Source organism: Strongylocentrotus purpuratus, unplaced genomic scaffold, assembly GCF_000002235.5.
Source record: "Strongylocentrotus purpuratus isolate Spur 01 unplaced genomic scaffold, Spur_5.0 spur5_scaffold_1, whole genome shotgun sequence".
NCBI classification, from domain to species: Eukaryota; Metazoa; Echinodermata; class Echinoidea; order Camarodonta; family Strongylocentrotidae; genus Strongylocentrotus; species Strongylocentrotus purpuratus.
Window position 1 is genome coordinate 8,176,889 of NW_022145594.1, and position 27,618 is coordinate 8,204,506.

Genomic DNA, 27,618 nt, shown 5'->3' on the forward strand with positions numbered 1-27,618 from the left:
TGAGAATTTATGAAGGGAAAAGCAATCAACTTGATATTGCGTGCACTTCTTGCCTATTGGTAACCCAATTAGAAAATACAATGACCAAATTTATTGAAGCTTCATTTTGGGAAAAATGAGCATTAAATTTCACAAAAAAAGGAAAAAAATTGCAAATTTTATATAAAAGTAGCATGTTTATTAGGATTCCGGCCGATTCCCGCAATGCTGTTAGTCTCAAAATGTCCGCCAACCCTATGCTTTCCATGTATGGTATTTCTTTTTCCTAGAATTTGCTACACTGCATGTGCAGGCGCTTTTCCTCCCCACGTCCATCGATTATTGTTAGGCATAATCGGTACACATTTGTACTGTTTTCGTTTACGCACAGCCGATTCAACGCTCGTCCGCGTAACCATGGCAACGCACGGTGGGCCAGGGAGGAACCAAAGTGCGCCAAAACTCATTTTTGGTAATTTTTTTTTCTTTCAATTCTCTTCTTGACCAGTTGAACTGTAATACATTGAGGAATACCTCAGTGAAATGTTTAATTCCGGTTTGCACAACTAGGGTACAAATTTACTCCTTCAAACAGCAACATTCTACACATTCACAGTTTTAGTGCAAAAGTGACTTATTTTATAAATCTTTCAATTTAACATGAAGTTCTTAAGTTATTGATATGAAATTGCTCTCACATATTCCTGATAGTTCATTTCGTTGCATGAATTGGTTAATATGTATAGAAACACAATCTTCATTATAATTATATTAAAGGTTAATTCACTGAAAAATGGACTAATTATCCATGTTTTTTTATAAATCCAGAGGAAACGTTTAAATTTCCGCAGAGTTCCACTTATATTTTAATACCACCATTTTATCTGATGTCTAAGCTTTAAGTTGATACCAAATTTGGCTGCCCGATCTTGCCCGTTGTCATGTTAGAGCCGATTCCCCTTGCCACATTGTCCCGAAAAATATGTTTTGTTTGTAATCCGCGGCTGAATCATGAAGAATTCGCGGTCATAAATCACGTCGCTTGGGGGCGCATGACACTTGTTCTGTCACCGCGGACAAAAATAAACACATTTTTTTCGGGGCAGTGTTGCAAGGAAAACGACTCTAACATAATAACGGGCACAATCGGGCAGCCAAATCTGGTATCAACTTAAAGCTTATATATCAGAGAAAATGTTGGTAATACCATTTAAGCGGAAATCCCTGGACATCCAAACATTTCCTATGGATTAATAGAAAATAAATCCCCAGAAATAACTTTTGGCACACTTTGGTTCCTCCCTGTCCCACTGTGCGACGTGGGATACCTGCTCCGCCCGCTAGTGCCTTAGTTCAGCGGGGAAACGCACGGTGCGCACGCGCGCTTCCTATTGACTTTGTACATGCGGCCGAAAACTGTTTCGCTATGCCGATAACTGTCTCCGAAACAGTGACAATTGAAATGAATATTGTCATGACAATTCATGACTTTTTTCTGGGATTTTTTTTTTTGGTCATAAATCATAATAATATTTGATTCATGATTTGAACAAGAAATGATAATAAATTGGAATTAAAGAGTCCAAAAATTAGGATTTTGTCTTAAGTGGCCGAAAACCCCCTCTCACCGCGAAATGATTAAAACGAAGTCAAATCGGTCGAAGTCCGTACTTCCAGTAATCGGTACCACGCGTTTAATTTCCCAGGCCCCCCACTCAGTAATAATAATTCCTTTATATTTAACTCTCGTCGAGTTGGAAAAATCTTCATGATATCTATCTTGTTACAATTGAGGAAATGACGCTGAATTCCGAATCTAATAGCTAACATTGACTTCTTCATGTAATAACATCCGTTCTTCCGTCTAGCACCAGCGTAAAACTTTTGGAGTACATTGTCCAGCTCCGAATTTGAAAGTTTTTTTACGCTATCGAGGTCTGTGTTGATAACTTGCAGGAAGTCTTCAAATATTTTCATGGAGAATTTAACGGAATTTTCCGTGTTCTTGTTGTCATCAGAATCAAGCAAGTCTCGCATTTGATCGTCATCAAGAATTTGAAATCTTGGGAGCGTTTCTTCAGTCATTTTGACCTAGTATGGTCGGTCGTCTGCGCTGGCCGCTACTTTAGGGAGTCGTGCTAACTCGCCCCACGGGACATCTCGCCCCAGCCTCAAAGACTGGGGCGAGATATCCCGATATGATTTATCAATCGATATATACCAGTCGTCTGTTAATTTACGGCAAGGACAAAAGAATGTGAACAAACATCAGCCATCTCGTCTAAAATTTACAATGAGCACAAACATATATACATTGGTATCTCTCGATCGATGAATCGTGTCGGGACATCTCGCCCCAGTCTTTTGAGGCAGGGGCGAGATGTCTCGTGGAGCGAGATAGCCCGGATTCGCTGCTAGTTGTATTAAAAAATTGGTAAAATATAGCGACCAATTCTTCGCACACGTACGGTATCCGCGATCGCTCAAACCAGTTTTTAACATGTGAACCTATGGGTATTTCACTAAGACTGAACTATTTTCCCGGTAACCATGGTAACTGTAATTTTGCCGGGATTTTAGAACTATTATTTTAGGACTATTATATGGGTTTGGAATTTTACAGGAATAGTTAAAGTTTATGAATGCAATTTCGACCAATCAGATGGCTGGATTTCTTAAGTGAGGTATATAACTAGTAATATTATTTACTATGACCAAGGAGATGAAATAGATTAAAAAGAAAAAAAATTACAGCGAGATTTTTTCCGAAACAAATTTGTAGTCTTGTCCGTTCGCGGGTTGAGCACGTTGATCACAGTTGGCAGAGCTATTCTATGTACGAATGACCTGACCCCGGAAGTTGATATCGGAGATTCGCGCAAGCGCGGACGATATGTGTAAACTCCCTTATTATAGGAGGATATAGTGTAGGGATTACATCACCATAGTACAGGACATTTTTGGAATCGAGCTCTTTTTATATACGTCTTTTCTGAACTATACATCTGTAATAGGAATGCCAAAGAGAGGGGTGTTGTATTTCGAAAGTGACACAGAGGACGACAGACGAAATATATATATATATTCACACGGGAGTGAATATATATATATATATATATATATATATATATATATTCACACGGGAGTGAATACGAAATATGAATCGAGTAAGATACAGAAGAAAAGGAAACTATGAATAGTGTATAATGTGAAATGAAAGAAACAGTAGAAATACAATTCAATTAACATGGTGAAGAGCCAGCGGCATGTCTCTCTCAAAAAGTCAGACCCTTAATCTTTTAATAATGTTCTAACATATCTATAATGCAAAACTGGCTGCTCTTTGGCTTAAATGGGAATGGAATTCTGCGAAAATCCCTCTTCTTGTCAAACTCCCCGAAAGTAAATCAAAGTAACGCAGTTCGAATATGTTTACATACATACATACAAACATATACAACAAACAAATGTCATGATTTTAACGCACATTGCGCAATGTGCACTGCATGACAAAGTATAATGCTAATGACAAACAACAAATTAATGAGAAGAGAAGATGAAATAGAAATAAAAATCAGTTATTGAAGATGGTGTAGTTAAAAAAGTCGATTAAATAAAGAATGGATATATAATTTACTACTTTCGGCACTTGGCCAAAGCTGATAAGATTGACCGGTTTTCATGACTGGTATATTGGTCAAAGTGGATAGAGTTTGCCAGATTTTGACGTTTTGGCCTAAGTGGATACATTTTCCACTTTGAGCACTTGGCCAAAGCAGATAAATTAAACATTTTGGGCTGTTGGCGAATGCAGATAAGACCTACATTGTGGGGTCTTCATGAAATTCTTGGTGTTATTTATTATTGCACACATTAATTTATCAAGCGATCCTTTGAATGAAATGTACGCGTTTGTGCAGCTTTTAATTCGTGTTGTACCCCCTCTCACTCTTTTTGTGCCTTTTGATCATTTTTTCTTCATTTCTTTGTCACATTCGCTGTGAGCTGTATCCGTCCCTCTTCCTCTTTTTCACCGGAGGAACTTGCGATATTTTTACTATTATTATTCAGTTTGCTATTTATGTATACATGAATTCATAATGTGACGCAGACTAATATATTTTTGTTATTCTCTCTGATCAGTGCTGGAAAGATATTCTTGTTCAGCATTAACAGCATTCTGGCTCTCAGCGTACAACCTCATGTTTTCTTTCTCTGTTAATAGTGTATAATATAGCTCCAATATTATATAACTCTGCCTTTTTGGGCAGTTGGTAAAAGTGATTAAAAATCTTATCCCGTTTTTGTCAATTGGACAAATTATTGTACTAAATACTTTGGAAATAAAAGGAGCTTGCAACTTTTTGGGACAATTGCAGTATTCTTAAATATAGGATGACCCCCTACTGAGCATGTACAGTAGCAGCGTTTTAGGAACAGAAATAGAGTTGAACCCAACTTTGACTGGACTTGCGGTCTGGGCCTAAACTCTGGTTTAACTTCCACTGGAGTTTAAGATAAAATCGGCTTCAGAATACAAGCAATTATGTTTGTACCTAATAAATTGTATACGAGTTGACAAGTTAACAGCACCATTATCTGCTGTGGATGAACAATTATGCTCATAAATGATTTGAAGTAACTTATATAATTTTGATAATATAATAATGATATTTATGATATTTAAAGGTCTAAATATCAATGCCTTCACAACTCAATAACAACTGTCATTCCAGGGCAAGAAACTCTTGCCAAATTGTGGAACGCCATGCTATTCATTTACTGGACTCTCAAAGGGGTTGCGGGATAAAATATCTACATGATTCATTCAATTTTTTTTTGGCATTCAGTCAGTCGTTGCTATTTTCAACCGAGGCATCAAATGGGTACCAGACAGGATTTTATTCCTTGAAATACTCGTTGCCCTGACAACAGCTGCTTGAAAAAAAGCTATCCACAGGGTAAAAATGTAAAAAAAAATGCATTTATACTAGAGCCACATTTATTCAGTTTTAGTGACAAAAAGAGTTCTTTGTTGCTCTCATGTGAAGTATCAACAAAAGTAAAGTATGCGGTGTTTAAACATTCAACAGCGCCAGCATGCTTAAGTTCACAATTAGTTATCGCTTACCAGTTATTATTGAAAACTCTTATAATCTTGGTTATTACACTCCAAACACATTGACGTCGTTAACGTTTGTAAAGGACACTCCGATCGCTATGGACATATGTTTGTCTTTAGCATGGCTAATTTCTTCCGTTCATTTAATCTGTAAGTTATTCTTTCAAATTCTTACTTTATCAATATTGTTCCTGTGAGAGAGATCATGTACGCATTAAAATGTGAATCTAATATCGTATCGTATTATGTGCAAATATCATGTATATATATCCTTTGTTATTATACCTTCATTTAATCTTGTCTTTGTGTTTGATGAGGAACTGCTAATAATCACTTTCATTTTACTGTGAGCAAAATGCAGTTCAGTTGGCTGATTTTCATACGCTGCATTGAAATGATTGTTCAATGTATTTAATTTACAATATAAATTACTTGGCCCTTAATCCTGAAAAATACAGATTATGTCAAATCAAATATAATAGTAAATAGCATTAGTATAAGCGTTTGACCTGGCCATACCAATATTTAAGTGGTCAAAAGGGTGTTGATGTCAATTATCATGATGGCCAAATCTTGAGATTTATATCATTAAGAAGGGAAGGGGGTAGATTTCATGCCAAAAAGATATGCCTGTTCATCTACGTATCTTATTATTTTATTGTTTGTCCGTAGACGGTAAGAAACAGAGACATTGTTAGGTCTTGTATGACTTTCCCTTCTTCATTTTTGTTTTGCTTGTCAGGGAATGTACATGTATCCCCTAAACCTTTAAATAGGAGTATCCGCCCACGATAGACACAATTAGGACGAAATATAATTAAGAGGGCGAGTTCTCTGCGAGCTCAAAAAGGTATTTGGCCAGAAATAAGGTTGGGCTCGATCACTGCTCGATCAATGCGGGCTCATACGGCCGCGCTTTTTAGGGATCAGCTGACGCTCGCAGGGCACCGAAACCTGCTCCCAATTCAGGGATTTTTCCAATTGCAAATGAGAAAATATGTTGTTATTGCTCTTGAATCTAGTTTGTCTGCAGGATTCCCATGAGGAGAGGATGGTTTTTGTTGGAGCAGATTTGGAAATGATATGCAAAGGACCCACAGCTACTGTGAACCTGACTCGTATTAAGTGGAGCATGATTGGAGATTTTAATGACAATTTAATCTTTGTCTGTCCCTCCAAAACCTATGGCAGCTGTGAGGACATTGATGGCCATAGTTTGGATGATCAAAACAGCTATACCAGTTCGTTCACTATCGAGAACCTTTCCCTGGAGGATGCAAGAGAATATGTTTGTGAAATACGCACAATTGTAGATCAAAAACTGTGCATATTTAACTTAACAATTAAAGGTGTGTATACTATGCTTTTTGTTTCAATGTCATGATCTGTTTTCTGTTTTAACGGTGTACCCGGTCAACCCTTTATTTGCCATGCATTCTGATAGGCACAAACATAGGATGCACTTAATATATGTAATAAGATTAACCAAATAATTATGGATTCATTCATTAGTGCGTAGGACTATAATTTTTAATCTCATGTTTCGCATTTTTCATGTGCTTCCTCTTCTTCCCTTTTCTTTTAAATATTCTACTCTCTTCTTCTCTCTCTCTTTCCTTTTCTCTTATACTATGCTTTAAAGTGCATTGCACTGTGTGTGAGCGAGTGGGAATGGCTGAGTGTGTTTGCAAGATATTTGTAATTGTTCTGTAATAAGTATGAATATATACATATGTCTTTTATATGTTTTTATTATTTTTTGTTATTTAATTGTATGTTTAATAGGCCCCATTTACAAGCTTTGATTATCGGGGGTCCGTAGCCTGTCATCATGTTATAATTGCACCAGTACCAGTGTGATTGTAAATTGTTTTTAATGATTGGCTGAATAAATTGAATTGAATTGAATTGATCTGATTCGGATCATAAGGCATGGGACCTCTTACTACTGTCAGATCCTAGCTGTGCAATAGCATTATCCTCAAAAGCGCAACAAAGGAGAACAATTCTGTTAAAGTGACTCGGTAACATTGTTGAAGGTTAATGAACAAAATTGCTTAATTATCTATATATCTATGGTTTTCTTTCAAGGCGTCGATGTACGACACCCTCTCACAGTGATTAACAGTAAATTCTCCCAACCATTTTTGAATTTTCCGAACCGTTTTTCCATGAAAAAAATACATAAAACAGGCTATGACAAATCTGTCAACACTTAAATGTCTGGAATGGAATGTAGAGCCATTTTATTGCTTTGTGACGATTTACATTCACCTAAAATGTAATTAAATTGTAATAATATAGTTGGGAGAATTGAGGAATTGATCAGATCAGTTTTTCCCAATTTGTACCATGAATAATAGTCCGTTTCACTCAAATTTTCAGATTATCTTTAATTGTACATCTAGCATTGAAGTCACTACCTTAGCACCACTATCTCTCATCTGAACAATGTTACCAAGTCCCTTTAAAGTTCTTTCCAGGAAGATAATCTGACAAATAATGAGTAAGAAAATAAATAATGCTCCTACATCAACATTAACATGAAAGTGAAATGTTGTAATATATTGCTGAATAGATAATTGAATAGGGGGTCACGCTGTTACCCCGCCTCCTGAGAAGAACTCTGTAATGATTGGGCATCTCATTTTGGGCGGATTACACCATTCTTAGAAGGATGAGGAGGAGAAGGAGACTACCTACCTTTACCTCTGAAATTATACTTTCACACATTACAAACTGACTGCCAAAAATTGGGATAGGTTGATTATTTAGTACACAAGAATTGATGCCTATCATGAAGTGTTGGAATCATACAAATTAAAGTAAAGCGAACAAATATCGCTGTACATTACTTAAATGTGATACATTAATTAGGTACACGGGACTAGTCAATTTTTGATTGAGCTATGTCTTATCATATTTCGTAATAAAGGACTTTATAAAAGCAATCCTTTTCAGGAGGCATTTACATCATGATATTCTTCCGATTCGACATACATACAGTGAAAAAGCTCCCAAATTATTGTCATCTTAACCACAACTCAGCCTACTCATAGTGACACGGTAACATTGTTGAAGGTTGAAAAAAACTGTGTAATTTTTGTATGAAATGGCACTTACAGGGCTTAAAGGTGAAATTCAAAGAAAATCACAATTATGTCAACTAATGTATCACTAGAACTGGTAAGCTAACAGATGGCCGTCGTACACGTTTTAGGTCAGCTACATATCGAGTGATTTATAAAAATAAAAATACAACCACCTCCATAGCAGCTGGGATATACGACAGATTCGCCGGAAAAATAACGATGTTTTAATGACGTCACTATATGGACCACTACTGCCCAAGCAGACGACATCCCATAAAGAATGAACATAATTGCGAAGCTATTATTTGTCAAATTATAATGAGTTTAGTGTATATAAATGTAATGGCATGTCAAACCATTCAAAAGGGGATATGACCCGATTCCGATAACTAAAATCTTTTGCTTGTAAATACACGGTATAGGGGTTAATTAACAATCAAAGAAACCAGACTTTCAAATTGAAAAACCCCCGGAATGATATGATGGAAGGCATTTGTTCCCTCTTGAAACGCCGAACATACCGCGGTGTGTCCAGCTGAATATACAATGGCGTCTTATTTTGTTTACAAGCGACAGATTCCTTTATTTTTGTGTCGCTGCATTTGTCATCAAAATAAAACCAGGCGCGGGGTTTAGAGTGAGGCAATAGATTATACATTTAGCCTGACGGTAGTGAAGTAAGAGAAAAAACTCAAGAGAAGATGAAAACACAGGCACTGAAAATGTGTGAGATGTCATGGGACATCGTCTGCTTGTGCAAATCGTGTCCATACTGTGATCTCACACATCTCAGCAGCGTTCGGAGAGCTCTTCAGGTGCTATGCCGGGGCTGTATTTAAGCGTTTTATAATTTATAATAATCATTACTTCGAATGTTTCCGAGCATTGAATTTTGATAACCTTGTCGAATCAAAGTTTCAGCTTTGCAATAATGAAATTAAGTTAGTTTTTAAAATCAATGAATATCTACTTTAAATTATGTTTTGGTCCACGGGGCTCTTCCAAATGAAAAGAGCCCCCGTGAGCCTTCCCACAAGTGCTCTTTTAGTACTGACGGATGCTCCTTTTGTTATACCATTTTTCATTGAATTGGGGTACCCATGATACTCCTAAATTCTTTGATATTTCATCATTATCGGCATTAGTTCCCTCTTACAACATTAGAAGTTGTTACATGCAACTAATGGTCAGATTTTTAATTTTGCTATCGCCCCCGTGAGCTATCTGACGGAGGCGATTATGTAGCTCGATGGGGGCGAATCGCTCACCGCCCCCGTTTATTTTGAGCCTTGTTTACTTATTATATTCTTTATACTGTACTTAGCATCTAACAGGAAAACAAATCCAGAAACAATTCTCAAACTACAAAGATATTTATGGTTTCTTTGAAGGCGTCACTGTGCAACACCCTCTAACAGTAATTGACAGTAAATTCTCCCAACCATTTTAGAGTTTTTCAAACCGATTTCCCTTGTAAATAAGACATAAGACAGACTTTAAACAATTTGTTAATACTTAAATGCCCGGAATGGTATACAAAGCCAATTTATTACTTCATGGCGATTATCATAAAAAGTAGGCTCTGCATAATTAGGCCAATGTGATTTTAAATGCAAAGGAGCAAGTGGTACACCTATGAAATCTTTATGATAATGATGATTTATAGCATTTTATGTGGCGCCATATATCTCTTTAAAAAAACATTCAATGGCGCAAGCTCCTCCAATATTATGATTTTTTCCGTCACAGAGCGACCGGCGGGTTTAGCCCTTACAAACGAGAACGAAGGGACAGCAATCAACTCCAGCTTTCTCAAGGTCAGAGCTGATGTCAATACGACGATAAGATGCCGCGCCAATACATCAGTGCATCTCCAGTGGTATCCTAATTGTACTGATCCAACTTACCACGCATGTCAAGAGAGCGATCGACACAACGGTAGCCGTGGATTGTCATTTACTCCAAGAGCGATTCAAAATGGAACCATCCTCACATGCCGAACAGAGAACACAGATGAAGCATCGGGAAATATTAATACCTCGATTGCATTACTAGTAGAAGGTACGCATTATGTTTCACCTTATTTTACTTTTGAATTGAGAATTTTACGGATTCACGCACAACGTTTACTATATTGAAGTCACTTCATTTCTTATCATACTGCTTAACTGTACTCGTACACGTATTATAATGTAATATATGTACTGTAGTGTTTATGTCAAGTATTTTCCCTATTACTGTTTGTATATAACCTTGTGTCTTCTTGTTGAAAGTTTATGTCTTGCCACAATCGTTTCCCTGAAGTTAATTTATGTATCTTTCAAGAATGTCTAACTCCAGCTGATTCTTAAAGTGCTCATGGACATATTAAAGCATACTCCACACCAGATGAATATAACAATATCGTGTAAATTACATGATAATCATGAGGCATTGCTAAGAGTTGTTCATGTTTGCAAGTTAACTGAGAATTTAATGTGAAATTGTTATTATTTTTTTGATAATTGTTTGAATCTTTGTCAATGCAACCTTCATTTTTTCAGTATATTCTTGGAAAAACAAACGTGGAACAGTTTTGTTTTTATTCGAACTTAAATCAGTTATAAACGTCGTCCCACATATTTAGTTGAAACTCTGTAATTTGTTGAAATTAAAAACTGTAACTCTTTTATAATAATTGGTGTAATTTATTGATAACCCAACTAGCAAACCTATTTTTGTAAATCTCTTGCTGGTGGATTTGAGATTAGTAATTAAAGGGAAGTTGGTTGGTATTAATATAAATCTATTAAAAAGTTGGCAAGGTTCATTTTGCTTCAAAATTGTTAGAAAATATTAATGTTTTACTCAATATTTCCTCTCCAAAAATATCCCACCCGTGTTACTCAACAATCTGCTTCTGTACTTGATAATATAATAACCAAAGTTACTTCCTCAATCTCATCGGGGATAATCATTACAAACGTTTTTGGTCATCTTCCTGTTTAATACATTTCTGAAACTAAATTACTTATTTCAAAATGCAGAAGTGAGGAGTATCAAAAGAGATATAAAGTAAAAACATATTTCTTAATTCGTCTTACTTGATTCAATTGATGAATTGCTCATATGATAATGATAATGTTGATTATAACTATAAAAATATTATCACAAATTATAACTGCCTATTTCATAAAGGGAGAAGTAACCATAAACAAATATGATCATTATTCCTAAATAACAATACTATTCAAATAAATTGCATGACTTTGATAGTAGAATTATGAACACGTGGGATGAATGTATTATAAGAAAGTTGTTTGAAAGCTGAAAAAACATTAAAATAATGAATCAATAACTGATGATAAAACTATTTGTGATACAATGGATAGTTGTATTCGTTTAACGTTGGTATAAATTTAATTAATGAACTAAGGCGAGGCGTCAAAAATATCGATACCAGCAGGCTGCCGCCTCACGTATTGGCGCATCGAGGCTGCAATTACGGCCGAAGCCTGGCTGGGGCAATTATTTTTCACTTATTAGCCAAGCCGGCTTGCGCCAGGCTGGGATCTGAGGCTTGGTTTCCATTCGAAAGGCGGCAGCCGGCGCATGCTTTTGAATGCCATTTCCTACCGCCAGCGGTAGCCGTCTGAGCTAATTTAAAAAATGCAGCCAGGACGCACAAGTGCAGTTAGCTGCCGCTGGCTAGTATATTTATTTTTGACGCCTCGCCTAAATTGGACTGATCAATTAAATTACATTTGAAATATATCTTCCAAGTATATTGGAGTATAGCAAAGACTCGTTTATTAAAGATGATATATAATTTAAATGTTCTTCCATATTTGTATTATAACATCATTGTGGGGGCAACTTGCAGTTAGAATTAATATTATATTCGTTAGATATCTTTAGATTAGCGAATTTCATAAATGTTTTTACAAATGTATAAACATGCATTCTAATCATGCTATGAAACAATGTATAATCATATGCATGTATGTTATATTTTTATTGATTAGGTGAAGTGAAATTGAATTGAATAAATCTTTTTTTCCCCGCAGTATGTGTCCAGCATCTTGAAGTCAGAAACGATTCCTTTGAATCTACCGTCGGTGGTCAGAGTGCATTGAGCTGTCAAACCAATACTAGTAACTTCAATCTGACATCATCATCATCACTCTTCTTCATCACATCTTACCTGGATGGGAGAGGAAATGAAAATACGAGTGCTTCGTGGAAAAATGCCGGAGTATTACATTTGGCTAGATACAAGCTTGATTCAAACGTAAACTCGCTGTCCTGCTGTGTGTCAAAGACCTCTCTATGCCCAGGAGTTTGCTCAGAAGAATACTTCAACGTACTTAATGGTAAGGAATAAAAAACGAATTGTCTACATGTACTTCAACCACTTCTACCGATAACGTAAAATACTACATGAAAAGAACTAAGTTTCAACTGTTACATGATAGAAACTTAATTATGCTGGTATGTATTGTATATCATTGAAATCTCTTAGTCGAAAACTTAATTTCAGAAATTGCAATGAATATGGCCACAGCATAATTCGATTAAATGCTGACAAAGAAAAGAAACCCACATCTTTCTGTCTTTTTATATAGGTTCAACATATCTAGCATCTACAGACCATCCTGAAATAACAACCTTGGCTTATACCGACAGATTTCCAAGTAAGATGGATTCAAAAATTATTTATTTCCAGTCGGATAATTTGCAAAAATTAAATGAGAAAGAATGTTTTCTCATGGATGGTCCTTTAAGAGTTGTTTAACTATGTTGTTTTGATATTTTGTATATACATATTCTTTTGGGGTGCGAAATATCCGGGATTCTTATTCTGAATGGGCTCCCCAAAATTATTGAAAGCTAGGTAACTTTCCGTTTCTTCCAGATTTATATGTACATTTATGATATATCACTTATTTGCTAGAAAAATATTTAATTTAGAAATAATTTGGATGAGGTAATTTGAAAATCTGTAAGTGTAAATTTGCAATTCTTTTTAAAATATCAGGTTTAAATGTACATGGATCGTGTTTAGTTTAGATGATTGCTCCCTGACCATTAAATGATGACACATATAATGTGGTCTGCAAATCAACTGAAAATGTTACATTTAAAATATTAATTTCATATGTACGTATATGAATACGTATACGTATCAATGAATTATGTTTGTATTTTGAGGCATGAGTATACATAAGTACTTGAATATTTTAGCAATATGGTATTTATTAGAGTTACTTAAATGATATTTGAATTATTACATAATGTACCTGCTCTCACTTAACCTTTAGAAATAAGTTAACCTTCCCCGGTATGCTCTCACGAATATGTATTTAGGAAACTCGGCGTAATAGTTATTATTTCGATGATAACAGAATGGATGTCTTTTACAACGATATCAGCACGCACAGCATTTAACAATATACACAATCACCCATGTACTCAATCTCTTTATGCTGATGCTCTTCTTAATAAAATAAATCCTTCTCTCTAGAAATGGTGTCACTTGCCTTGTACGCTGTAGGAGCCACAGTATTTCTCGTCATGATTGTCTTTGTCTTCATATTCGTCTTTCAGAGATGGAGAAAAAAGTACAATGGTAACAGTTTTTTCAATATAAAATACAAACAAATTATTGTCAGAATTCCGTGACAGGTTGAAAATGTTAGCTAACCAGGACACCATCAACGGCATGATGTGGTTGTCGGAATATAAGAGATTCAAACTAAATGGCCCGAATTCATAAAGGAGGTCTGTCGACAAACCTCCTTTTGTTTCGACAAACCTCCTTTTGTTTTTTACAAACCAGCTTTGTAAAAAAACTCGTCAAAACGCGTCATATGACGTATATAAACCTCGGTTTTTCGACAAACCTCCTTTGTGAATTCGGGCCATAGAGTACATTGGTGTGTTCAATTTGAATGTTATTTTATATGTTCAAGTCCAAGATTACAAGCATTGACAATGCTGGGTGACTACACAAGGGAAACATGAATTATATATAATCAATGCAACCATGACAAATTGAGTGGATTGTTTACATTTTCTTATAAGCTAACCAAATGTTTACACACCGTTAGGTTGGGAGAGATGAATGTCCTTTGTTTTAAATAAAGGTGGCTCAAAGTTGCCATATATGTTCACATTTAAATAAATCTGTCAATAGAGGAGGAGCTGATTTAAGGGACTAAAAGGGAAGAGGAGGGGAATATGAGGAAACAGCATCTCGTTAAAACAGATCAAGAATCTCAGAATACTTAGTTAATTTTTGGATAATATAACATGATCTACTGCATTACAGTTAGATGTTCGTATTTTCATAACTTTTATAAATAATATGCATTTTTATATTTTGTAAAAATCTCTGTCAGTCTAGATAAGATTAATAATTTGTATGTTATTTCTGTCTTAGTGGCCACTTCTCTTTTAGGGTCACCTGTCTATATATGCCATGTATTTGAGGTATTTGTGGGTGTATAATGCTTACAGGAAGAGTTCCTGGAGAACTCGACAACATTCAAGGACCAGGTACGCAACCAACGGGGAATGACCGAGGAGCTCTGCCCCCTATCCCAACCATTACAGCTGACCCATCTATTCCCCATTTACCCGTTCCATCCCACGTGGCTCAAACCAATCGCCGTATGACTCAGAGAAGCCAGGACCGGATTCCGCTTCAGTCACTCGTGTCTCCTGTGGATGACACCCTCGAGAGAGATCAGACCAGGACCTTGGGAGCCAGGTCCAACGCTGGTAAAAGGGTCAAAACGGTAATTTTTGTTAATTCTTTTTTTCATCAATACATAAAAATGTTGTTTTTATCTAAAATATTTATTTTCTATGGAATTAAAACCCCCCAAAATGGTTGTCAAGTACTCGTTAAAAAACACAAAAAACGAATGAATTGAAATATGGGCGAAAAGGATATGCCATTTTTGTTTTGCAAGACACTTTCGAAATTTATTTTATATTGATAATATATTTTCCTTTTGGTCTTGATACCACATAACGCACTAGATTTTTATCTTTATTTCATGTAATGTCCAAATCGTTCTTGATACATTTGAAAATATTTACAGGTTCCGGTGAATCCTGATGTTGAGTATGCTGTTGTAAACAAAAAGGCGCGATCAGGAAAATGCCGAGCAGACAAACACAAACTAGATCCAGATATCTCTTTAGCTTTGGTAAGTAGTATAAACATTACTACCTAATGAAACCTGACTACAATCTTTCTTTTCGTAAGTTTTTGCGGCAAGGCTTTACGAGTGCTCTATCGAAATATAATACTAGGTAATGTAATCAATACTCATATTTTTGGGCCATGGAGATCATTTTCATACTGTAAACTTAACACCACTGGTTATTTACACACACATAATACCTCCTTATATACAACATTATATATATATTTACATACATGCATATAATTATATATATGATTAATTTGTTGCGTGAGCATCTAAGATCTTCTCTCTCTCTCTCTCTCTCTCTTTATATATATATATATATTTTAGAAACACTTTCTCTCTCTATCTGTATTATGGCTTTTTCCTTCTCCATCAGAGAGAGGGAAAGATGAAAATATGCTTCACGTAACAATGTTGAAATTGAAGGGAAAAAAACACAGCAACAAATAAACAGACAAACTACATGATATTTAGTTCATACATTGGCGGTCGTACTCGGCCATATAATAAGATATTAAACCAAGCTATTTGAATGCATGTAGCCAACTTTCAACGTTGTAAGGAATCTTAGACAAAAAAAGACAGAAATGCATATTGTTTTTGATTGTGTACTTTAATCCAGAAGGTGATGGGGTATCACATCATACCATACTCTTTTCATTTCTGTAGAGAGGGCCTCTGGATCCGTCAGTCGAGTATGCTACAGTCGATAAACAACGAAACATTACTTCAAATCTTGGTTCATCATCTGCTCAGGTATTAATAGGCAACACATTTTATTTTGATATATCCTATACCTTAGAAACTCTCTATTTACAGGATGCTTTCACAATGCACACACTTGATCGAATATCTTTCTATTTACACGTTTTTAAAATAATCATTTCAAGAGCCAGTTTCTCCTTAGCACTTGAAATCCTCATTGAAATTCCCCATCAAACTAGTTCTCTTACTTCTCTCTTCTGTATTCCCCATCGAACTTGTTCTCTTTTTTAAAATCTCTTCTGTGTGCATATTGTGTACACCATGTCCATGAACAAACACGCAGACGGACACGTTCACCTTCTCGTATTATTCATAAAATGCACGAAAGATGAAACATGTTTGTATTCTACATATAGCATTTATATTGAATGTGCTTCATCATACAATGTTAGTTTAATGTTTTACCATTAATTTACTTCGGTTGACCTGTTTGTACCCACATGTCGCCTTTTTTAATTTTTATTTCTTATGTTTCCGATATTAAAAAAGAAGATGAATCGAATACGCATGATTTTTTCCATTCTTTTTTTTCCTTTGTTATTTTCCCCTTTTATTTTCTTTTTCTTTTTTCTGTTTTCGTTTCTTCTTTTTTCTTTCTTCAATTCTTCTGTTTTGATTAATGAATACATAAACATTTTGCTTTTTACAGGATTTCTTTTTTACATACAATTTCGAATTAATTCATGATATGGTTATATATTTTGTTTCCTAATGCATTTGATTAACATCAACAGCTTAGTTTTATTTTATATGTTATCTTGAAATTTCATTTGATATTATTTTTATTTGAGGATTTTAGTGGTATTTTGAGTGGGTTATATAATTGATTTGAACTACATTCATATGCTTTGAGCCGAATGCAGAGATGTCACTAAAAAGTACGATTTCTTTACAAAAGCTTCGTGCAAAAGGTTTTATTTTGAAGAAGATCAATATTTCCTACATACATGTCAATCGCGCTCTTTATGTTATTCTTTCATTCAAATCTCTACCTTTATTTACTGAAATAGAAATCTGTACAAAGAAACAGTATTTTAGTTTAAGGGGGTGAAATCATATTGGATTCCCAGAAGTAACTGCTATAATACAGACATTAATGGGTAGGGTGTGTATTATAATAACATCCTCTGGACCGACGACGGGAGTTATAGTTTCCCAGTGCCAGTACTTATTATCTTAACACTTTCATATCATATCGAAACAGACAGGACAGGCTGTACAACCAGAACAGTCACTAAGAAAGAAGATTGGAAGTGGAGGAAATATACCGCATGTGTACACTGCATCAGCAAGTGGACTGGTAACCATAGTATTTATATCTCCTATGATGATTTAGAGTAGGACAAGCACAGGACTTTAAGGACTTAATCAACTATTTAAGCAATTAATAAATTAACACAAATCTTTGGTGTTTCCATGCATTAAAGGTATTTTAATGTAATATCTGAAATTCATCCTGATTTTCAAAAACATTTTTAATGACATTAAAATGAAAATACCAAGAATCCAAGCACCACATGTTTTTAGTGTGATGTTGGAGGTAATTTAGAAAGCAAAATACAATTGTTTCGCACAGTTAATTTTGTACAAATATTGCCTAATTTGAAAGAAAGCTAACATCAAGTTAACAAAAACTTAAAGTTAATAACGAAATTGCCCCTGCGTAAAATGTTGAAATGTTTTAAAGAGAAAATAACCCTGTATCATATGACTATAATATATTTTCTCTCAAGAAGTTCTTTAATATTTTGTCTGTTTTTCTGTAGTTGCCATGATGTTCAGACGTTGTTCAAATTTGTTAAGTTTAGTTAGTTGTGTTAAGTGCCAGGGACAGTCACCTGTGTTCGATAAGTTATGAAAGGCTTGAAATACTCAAGGTAAAGCTTTCGTTTGTTTTATTGTTGACATATTCTTGCACGAAACTGATCACATTTCATTTGTTTATTTCTTAATCTAATAATGAAGGCCGAGTATGCAGTTGTAGACACAACTAGGGTAGAGAGAAAGAAAGGTCAACCAAGAGCTCACCAAAGGAATATGGTCAGTGTTAAGAGTTCACCTTTTTCCCGTTTTTAGTACATGTACTTTTGTAAGACCTTAATTTATTGGTTGTTTAACATTATTTTGTACGAGCGGTTATCTTCGATAAGATCTATTTTCAGGATACTACTCGACATTATGTCATAAATATGCAACCTGATCACTTTACATTCGTGCATCTCCCATCAAGAATACAGGTCTCGTTCATGTCCCCAACTCGTAGATACCCACGAATTTGGAATAACCTACCCTTCTCACTCAGGGATGCGGTTGTCCTTGTCTCGCTTTCCTCTTTTCTTAAACAACTAAAATCTTATTTTGAATAAATTATAAACACATGTTACAAACATCAGAAGTTGATGTCTAGATATGATTATAATTTAATATATAATTTGAATATTAGGAAATTAATTAGTATTTTCTGCATTATAATTGTTTCTATCACACATCTCAAGTTTTATTCTCCCAAATCTTTCTGAAGTGCAACATAATAATTATTATACAACAACTACGTGGATCCTTGTAATTTGATTGGAGGTTTGTTGGTCACATGATATTCAATGAATGTTCTATTGCACGGGCGTGCATTTTTGGTTATATTCGCCTTGCATTTTTGGTGATATGCAGACTGTGTACCTCTGCCATGCGCGTATCCCTGCGTGTATCTGACGCGAAGGCAATCTGAATGTAATCGAGAAGGCTTGACTCCAACTTTAATTTATGTTTAATATAAGGAGTAAAGCATAATTTGTTGATTTAACGTTCTATTAGATCTTCTTCGATGTTGTATAAAAACAAATAATGAATGTTTTTCATTCGTTCAATAGTGCGAATATTTTCATTCGTTGAAAGATTAACGTTAATTCTATTCAAATCGGCTGACGCCTCGTTGAATAGAATGTTAATCTTATAACTCATGAAAATATTCGCACTATTGAACTCATAACCATTCATTATTTGCATATTATTCAATTCCAATTTCTGTTATTTACATTTCTTGTTTGCTTCACCTAGACAGGCATACCAGTGATACCCCATATATCATATTGCAATTTACCAAGCTTAAGCTGATGCATTGTCACCAATAAGTTGTTGTTGTTGTCTGTTTTTAATCTGATTATGTGTAATATTTTAGGCATCCCCGGGTGCATTTCCTGGAACCGGAAGAAATGAGTTACGGGTTATAGGAATTTCGCATTCCCTTTTTTTATTTTTTTTATTCCAGGCAACTTCCAGGTGCAGCAGGGAAGGGCATTTTTTCTTTCATACAATACTGTGTATCCTATGTTGCCTTTCTATTGTACCTTGTATTGTATGTGTGAAATGCCAAACAGATAACAATAAAGATGTTTAAGTTAATCGATATCCTAAAAGCGGAAAATATAAAGATGGAAATTGTTTGTTTATAAGAATACCTTATTCTACGTTATCTTGAAAACTTCCATATAAGGCGTCAAATGAAGGAAGCATTGCTTTTTATACCACAATGTTTTTGCAAATTCCCCATTTCCGTTCTTGAAAAGCTCCATGGCAACCCTGTTAATTACACTGATATAGAGCAACTTTTTACTTTAAACGGTTATAAAATCTGAAGCTTTTAAAATTTGCATTCAACGATAAACACAAAGTGGCACAGGATAATTTCTGTAACATGATAAGCGCATTTTATACCGGAACCATTAAATACACTTTGAAATTGAAATTGAAAGTAGTGAATGGTAAAGCAGGAAATCAGCAATTAATTTACTGGTAATTATATATATATTTATTTCTCTATTGTTTACAGGCTTACCATAACCCGCAAGTAGAGTATGCTGTAGTTGACAAGACGAAAAAGAGCCGACGAGAGAAATAATATGAAGAACAGTATACAAGATTTTAAAGAAGAGGTTTATATGTTTCATTTGACAATTACATTTATATTATTTTGTGTATGTTTTATTGTAAAACAAAATTGCAATATACCTTCTCAACCGGTTAGCTAAAAAAACGTTATTTTTAGACCAAATATAATTAACAGGGTTATTAAACATTGGTCCGTGTGTATATCAATTCAGATTAAACAAACTAATTCACACTTCGTTAAAAAAGGAATCAAATGACCGAAGTATTGCTTTTTATACCACAATGTTTTTGAAAATTCCCCAGTTCCGTTCTTAAAAAGCTCCATGGCAACCCTGTTAATTACACTGATATAGTACAACGTTTTACTATAAATGGTTTTAAAATCTGAAGCTTTCAGAATTTGCATTCAACAATAATACAAAGTGGCACAGGAGAATTTCTGTAACATGATAAGAGCAATTTTACCGGAACCATTAAATGCACTTTGAAATTGAAATTGAAAGTAGTGAATGGGAACTCAGCGATTAATTTACTGGTAATTATATATTTTTTTTTCTGTATTGATTAATGGCTTAGCTAAAAAAAAGGTTATATTTAGGCCAAATATAATTAACAGGGTTATTAAACATTGGTCCGTGTACATATCGATTAAGATTAAACAAACTAATTCACATCAACTGTTATTTCTTTATATTTGGAGAAGAAAAACTGTTAAAAAATGTATCGTTGGCGCAGAATTTAATTTGTATTATCTAAATAAGTGCACATAGAACTTACCATTGCGAAAATCATCTATTTCATATTCTGTGAATAATATTCTATATTCTATTCATATTTAATGTTTTAGAGCAGCGGAGTGTCATACGTTGATGAATAGTATACAGGGGCTATCGCGATTTGATTAAGAGTCGAAAGTTTGAGATGCGTGACAAACTAATATATAAAAGTGATCTTGGAATATCGCTCACCCAACAAATAAAATACGACTATCAGAGACGATATTGGTTATCAAAAGGGAAAGGGAACAAGCAGGCGATGATAATTACAAGTTATTGTATTAAACCCCTCTCGTTACTTACTAGAACAAATCCTAAATCAAGGTTAGACAAATCCTGGTGGCGAAGTCGATGTTGGTATACATTTAGTTTGTAATCAACAGTTATGCTAAATCAATCCAATATAGTAAGTACTATTAAAAGTTTAGTAAACCAAACCTTATCAATAATATTGTACAAAGTTTGTTTTAAAGAAGCATATATGTTTATAAATAATGATAGGTATTTAGATACAATTATACGAATATGTGCATTGATATCGAAATGTTTCGGTAATTTGTTTATAATCTTGAATTTCTCCTATTCAAGACCATGTTAATATTTCGGTGAGAGATTGTTTTATATCATGCAATATTTCGATTTCGAATGGGTGAAGAACATTTTGTCGAAAACAGTAATGCAATTTTTGTTACGATGGTTCTTGAAAATATTAACGGATTAATAATGAGTGGAAGAAAATAAAGTATCAAGGTATGTGATAATGTATGTATGTATAACAAATAAATAAGAATACAAATACTGATGTGTATGGTATGATAATTACGTCGCACGGATAACTGTTTTACTCCAGCAAATGAAAATAAAGCGCAGGGTGATAGTTATGCAATATACTATACTTGCCTTAACACTATTGTCATAATCAAAATGTAGGACTTAAATTTCAAATTTTGCGTCGGTATTGTTTCATTGTAAATAAGCTTGTATACAGTGTTCTATTTTATTTGATACGACTAAGGATTGCTTAGCACATATATTTATCGTTATTAATAAAGGCAACAGCTAAAACCGCATGTAATGTTTGCTCGTATGTGATAATGTATGTATGTATAACAAATAAATAAGAATACAAATACTGATGTGTATGGTATCATAATTACGTCGCACGGATAACTGTTTTACTCCAGCAAATGAAAATAAAGCGCAGGGTGATAGTTATGCAATATACTTTACTTGCCTTAACACTATTGTCATAATCAAAATGTAGGACTTAAATTTCAAATTTTGCGTCGGTATTGTTTCATTGTAAATAAGCTTGTATACAGTGTTCTACTTTATTTGATACGACTAAGGATTGCTTAGCACATATATTTATCTTTATTAATAAAGGCAACAGCTAAAACCGCATGTAATGTTTGCTCGTATGTGATAATGTATGTATGTATAACAAATAAATAAGAATACAAATACTGATGTGTATGGTATCATAATTACGTCGCACGGATAACTGTTTTACTCCAGCAAATGAAAATAAAGCGCAGGGTGATAGTTATGCAATATACTTTACTTGCCTTAACACTATTGTCATAATCAAAATGTAGGACTTAAATTTCAAATTTTGCGTCGGTATTGTTTCATTGTAAATAAGCTTGTATACAGTTTTCTTTTTTATTTGATACGACTAAGGATTGCTTAGCACATATATTTATCTTTATTAATAAAGGCAACAGCTAAAACCGCATGTAATGTTTGCTCGTGTTGATATGTCATCAGTTCTGCGGTCCCCTTATTAAAGTTGTCATTTGTATGAAAGTTACATTATTATTTACCGAGAAACAAGTTGAGAGAAGAGAAAAGAAGAAAGAGGAAGATAGAACGATAAAAAGAGAGGGAGAGAGAGAGAGAGAGAGAGAGATAGGGAGAGGAAGATAGAAAGTGAGAGAGAGAGAGAGAGAGAAATTATTTTTTCTTGCATGAGAGAAGTGAGGGAAGGCAATAGTGATGATATACTTATCAATCAGGCTAGACAGAGAGAGAGAGAGAGACAGACGAATAGCCGACATATATATTTATTTTCTTTAAGAAAAGGTCATGACGAAAAGTTAAAGAACATTCCCTTTTTGGCTATTTAAAAAGCAATTGGAAACGATACCGATCAAACTATATACTGTTCTCAGTTTGAATTAGGGCTTATTAAAAACGACTAATAAAGAAATGTACTTTAATGTTTGAACTTAAAAGTACACAATTCTAAACAACTTGTCTTCATTTTGAAATTTCTACTAGGCATTCTCTTGAATATCACGAACAAATCAAGAAAAAATGAAAAACACCTCATTTTGTTCAATAATTGTTAAAAAATAAACGGCAATGTATGCAACAAAATACACAACAATGTACACAAAAAAGGATCAAAATTCTCAGCTGTGTAAATATACCTCACAGCATCATCAGAAGGACATATGTAATTAGCAGAACATTTTCATGTCCTGGTTTATATATCTTTTTTCGCGCGACAAAGTTTGGCCCGCCATTGATTTTCACACCGGAAATAGAGGGGGGGGGTGGCGCTTTCAAAAAGAGAGAGAGAGATAGAGAGAGAGAGAGAGAGAGGGGGGGGGGGTGTTGCGGTGGATATAACACTCCCTGAATCTTTATGATCAATCATATTTACGCCAACGTTGGGTTATATTAATCACATTATCATGAACGCGTTTAAAATCTAACCACGGCCATTACAAAAAATGCAGCCCATTTTATTCCATTTAAATACCTAAATTAACACAAATTGTATACTTTCAATATGGTTCGTAAGAACTTTTTAAATATCTCGTAAAATATATGTTACTACATTTGCTCTACTTCTGCTCTTTAGCAGCCAGGGATCGATGATATCTCTTCCGAAAATGACGAGCTATCCATTATGCTATTAACAAAGAAATAGGAGAAAGTAGTAATTTATGGACAGATTTATATGAATTTGCTGAAGTGGGCTATTTCCAGCTTCCCATGAGTGGGTTTCGTTGACTTGGTTAAAAAAAACTACAAAACTGAGAGAAAAAGCAAAACATGATAACAAACTGCCATAATGTTAAACGAAGAAATTGGAAATCCCCCTCCCCCCCCCCCCCCCCCCCAAGAGAGTAAGGGCTAAACCGCGATATGCGCAGTAACTCTGCTGTTTATCAGGTTAAACATAACCCAGAAACGATTGAGTTGGCAAGGAAGGTATTCATTTCATACAAATATGAAGGGTAGATTTCTTTACCAACTTTTCAAACTGGTGAAAATGGTCCATAGGTGTGTGTTAATATATTGCTGGAAATATTCTGTCTTCCTTTTGGAAAACAATCCATTTTCAACAATCAAATAACTCATCGATGAAATTATCATTTGATCTGAAATTCCATTATGTTAATGTAAATTTAATTAAACACTTGAAAGTCATTAGAGTTTGAATGAAGTTTATGTGTTTCTTTTCTTGACATTGAGGTCATTAGTCTTTCTTATGGGGGGGGGGTCTGTCAGATGACAGAGGGCACTTACTTTTCCCCAGAGGGTCTTGCATCCCCTTTAGTCATTTTGTCATTTCTATAGAATGTTTGTAATGTACAGCCCAGGGGCGGATCCACGTAGCGATTATTCCGCCCCCCCCCCCATGGCCCCCTAAAACGATTTTTAAAAAATAGGATAATAACGTAAAGTTAACCTTAAAAACAAAAAAACAAAGCCCCCGCTTATTCACCGGCTGACTGAGTCGGCGCAAAATATTTCCTGAAAAATTGAACCAAAAAAAAAAGCGCCTCTTACCCCCCCCCCCCCCCGCTTATTCACCGGTGGTTGAGTTGCACAACTAATATTTTCTCATGAATTGCCCCCCCCCCCCCCCCCCTCTTCCCGCCGGCTGGATCCGCCACTGGTACAGCCTTACGTCTTTTGTCCACGTGTCTTCAAGTAAAAAAAAAATACAAACAAAATACTCAGTAACCCATCCTGCTGAGGGTTTTATCAATTCATCCCCCAATATCAACTTAATAGAGAATAATGGGCGGAGCATTAAACACAACACTAGATTCCGAGCAGTTCCGAGAAGATATTAAACGAAAAATATTTGGTATTTATTTTGTTCTTGCAGTTGAAAATGTGCGCACAAATCACTTCGCGACACCAGCGCACAGTGGGCCAGAGAGCAACCAAAGTGCGCCAAACTCATTTTGGGGGATTTTTTTTCTCATAAATCCAGAGGAAATGTTTGAATATCCAGGAATTTCCGCTTAATTTTTTTTTACCAGCATTTTCTCTGATGTCTAAGCTTTAAATGAATACCAGATTTGGCTGCCCGATTCTGCCCGTTATTATGTATGAGCCGTTTTCCTCGCAACATTGCCCCGAAAAGTGTGTTTATTTTTGTCCGCGGTGGCAAAACAAGTGTCACGCTCCGTAATTTATGACCGCGAATCCTTCATGATTCAGCCGCGGACCAAAATAAACACATTTTTGGGGCAATGTTGCAAGGCAAATCGGCTCTAACATAATAAAAAAGTAAAAAAACGCAGCCAAATCTGGTATCAACTTAAAGCTTGGAAAACATGGTTAGTTAGTCCATTTTTCAGTGAATTACCCTTATATATTTTGAAAATTGTGTTTATATCCATTGTTAACCCATTAATGCAGTGAAATGAACTATCAGGAATATGTGAGAGAAATTTCATATAAATAACTATAACAATTCATGTTAAATTGAATGTTTTATAAAATAAGTCACCTTTGCACTAGAACTGTGAATATTTAAGATTTTGTTGTTTGCAAGAGTAAATTTATACTCTTATTGTGCATACCGAAATTAAATATTTTACTGAGGTATTCTTCAATGTATTATCTTTTAACTGGGCAAGAACAAAAACAATTGGTTCCTCCCTGGCCTGCTGTGCAGCGCAGCGAGCATGTACATGCACACGCACGCATACGTACTCCCATGACCAATATGCCCATCAACACACTTTCAGTACCAGTATTTGCATGCACATTGAAGTTTAAAATACAATAATCTAGGCTCTTTAACTTCGATTGGACTTAAACTATGTTTATAAACTAAATCACAGTTTCAGGAACATATATTCAGTTGAACCCGACGTTTACTGTATTTACAGTCTTAGTCGAAATTGGTTAAATTCTGGTTTAAAGGTAATACACAGTTTTGGTATGGGGTCATGAATTTGGTTCAAATGAACATATTGGAAGCATATGCGATCCCACAATATTCAATGATCGTTGTCGCGGTTGAAATCGACTGAAATCGAGTTATGAAATTGTAAATAATAAACTCTTTATGTTGTATAGCTCGACCGATTAGCTATTCCTGTTTGGAATTTATATATCACAACTACATATTCTGATATTTTCATGGTCGAAGCTATGGCCGTATAGGCGCCATTTGAAATTTATCACAATTTACCATGAGCACCGGTACATTTTTATATTCATTTTTTCTCGAAAGCAGAAGTGTTTTAGGGGATTAATTTTGTGCTTATAATGCATCCGCAGGGGCATCCAAATATATCAAAATAGTAAAGAATCACTATCCACCCAAATTGCAGTCTTGTGGGGAGATTTTCATTGTCTGCATTAAAATGATTATGTAAATGTAGAGAATTTAATGTGCAATAGCAATTACTTGGACCTTAATTCTGAAAGATAAACATTATTTAAAAATTATAGATATTAATACTTTAAAGCATCAGTATAAGCATTTGTATCGGCCATATCAATAACTAAGTGTTCAAAAGTTTTCGATATCAATAAACATGATTACAAATTCTTGAGACAGATATCATTTAGAGGCCCGGGAGAGGGGCTAACTTTCAAAATGGTAAAGCGACCTTGATCCTGTTTTTGTATCTTTATCTTATTATTGTATTGTTTGTCTGTAGACAGTAAGGAAAATAGACATTACAAAATATTAAATGATTTTCCCTTCTTCATTGTTTGGGCTTGTCGGGAATGTACACATATTTCCTGCACTTTTATACCGAATATACCTTGGAAATATACCTTGCAAGTAGGCATTTAAAGTTAAAAACTTATTTGCCTTTCGTTGACATTCGGATGAAGAATCCATATTTTGACACATGTTTAGTGGCGCTATACAGCAATTGACGAAAATGGACAAGCGAAGGACTCCTCTGGGTCAAATTGATCTTTACTTGACGACCAAAATTTCAACAAATTGGATTTAAAGCTGTTTAGTGACGTGCTCTCCACAACTACAGCTTTAGATGTAGATTTCCGTACACCTTATACACCACTAGACGAATAATGAAGATTAATGGCAAAATGTCATCTTGTGTTCTCAAGAGGTAAAACGTCCTTAAAACGAGATAAATCGTTAAAACCTACTTTGTCAATGTTGTTATTACTTTTGAATCTAGTTGGCCTGACGGGTTCCTACGAGGAACGGATGGTTTTCGTTGGAGCAAATTTTGAAATGAGATGCAATGGACCCAAAACTTCTGGGACCCTGGTTCGTATTAAGTGGATCATGATTCGTGATTTTAATAGCACATTAATCTTTGGATGATGTTTGAAGGTTTGCATGGTGGTATGAATATCGCGGAAGAGGTTTACGGTACACCATGTGTAAAGTCCTCGAGGGACTGAGGAAAGTAGATAGAAAATAGAAGTGAGATGGAAAGGCGAGAAAGTGGAGGTTGGAAGGAAGAGTATCTTTCGGAAGTGAGTATAGTCCTGAAAAGGTCTGTAAACCAGAAAGTTGTAGGCAGGATGAGACAAGCGCGTGGCCAGGA

General features: G+C 34.9%; 1 long non-coding RNA gene across 1 annotated transcript; it reads left to right on the forward strand.

Moving 5' to 3' along the window:
- Positions 1-17,185: 17,185 nt before the first annotated feature.
- LOC105447062 lies at positions 17,186-20,064 on the forward strand. The gene is made up of 3 exons (XR_004062876.1): positions 17,186-17,457; positions 18,123-18,197; positions 19,984-20,064. It is a non-coding gene; the product is annotated as an uncharacterized LOC105447062 (long non-coding RNA).
- The last annotated feature ends 7,554 nt before the right edge of the window (positions 20,065-27,618 follow it).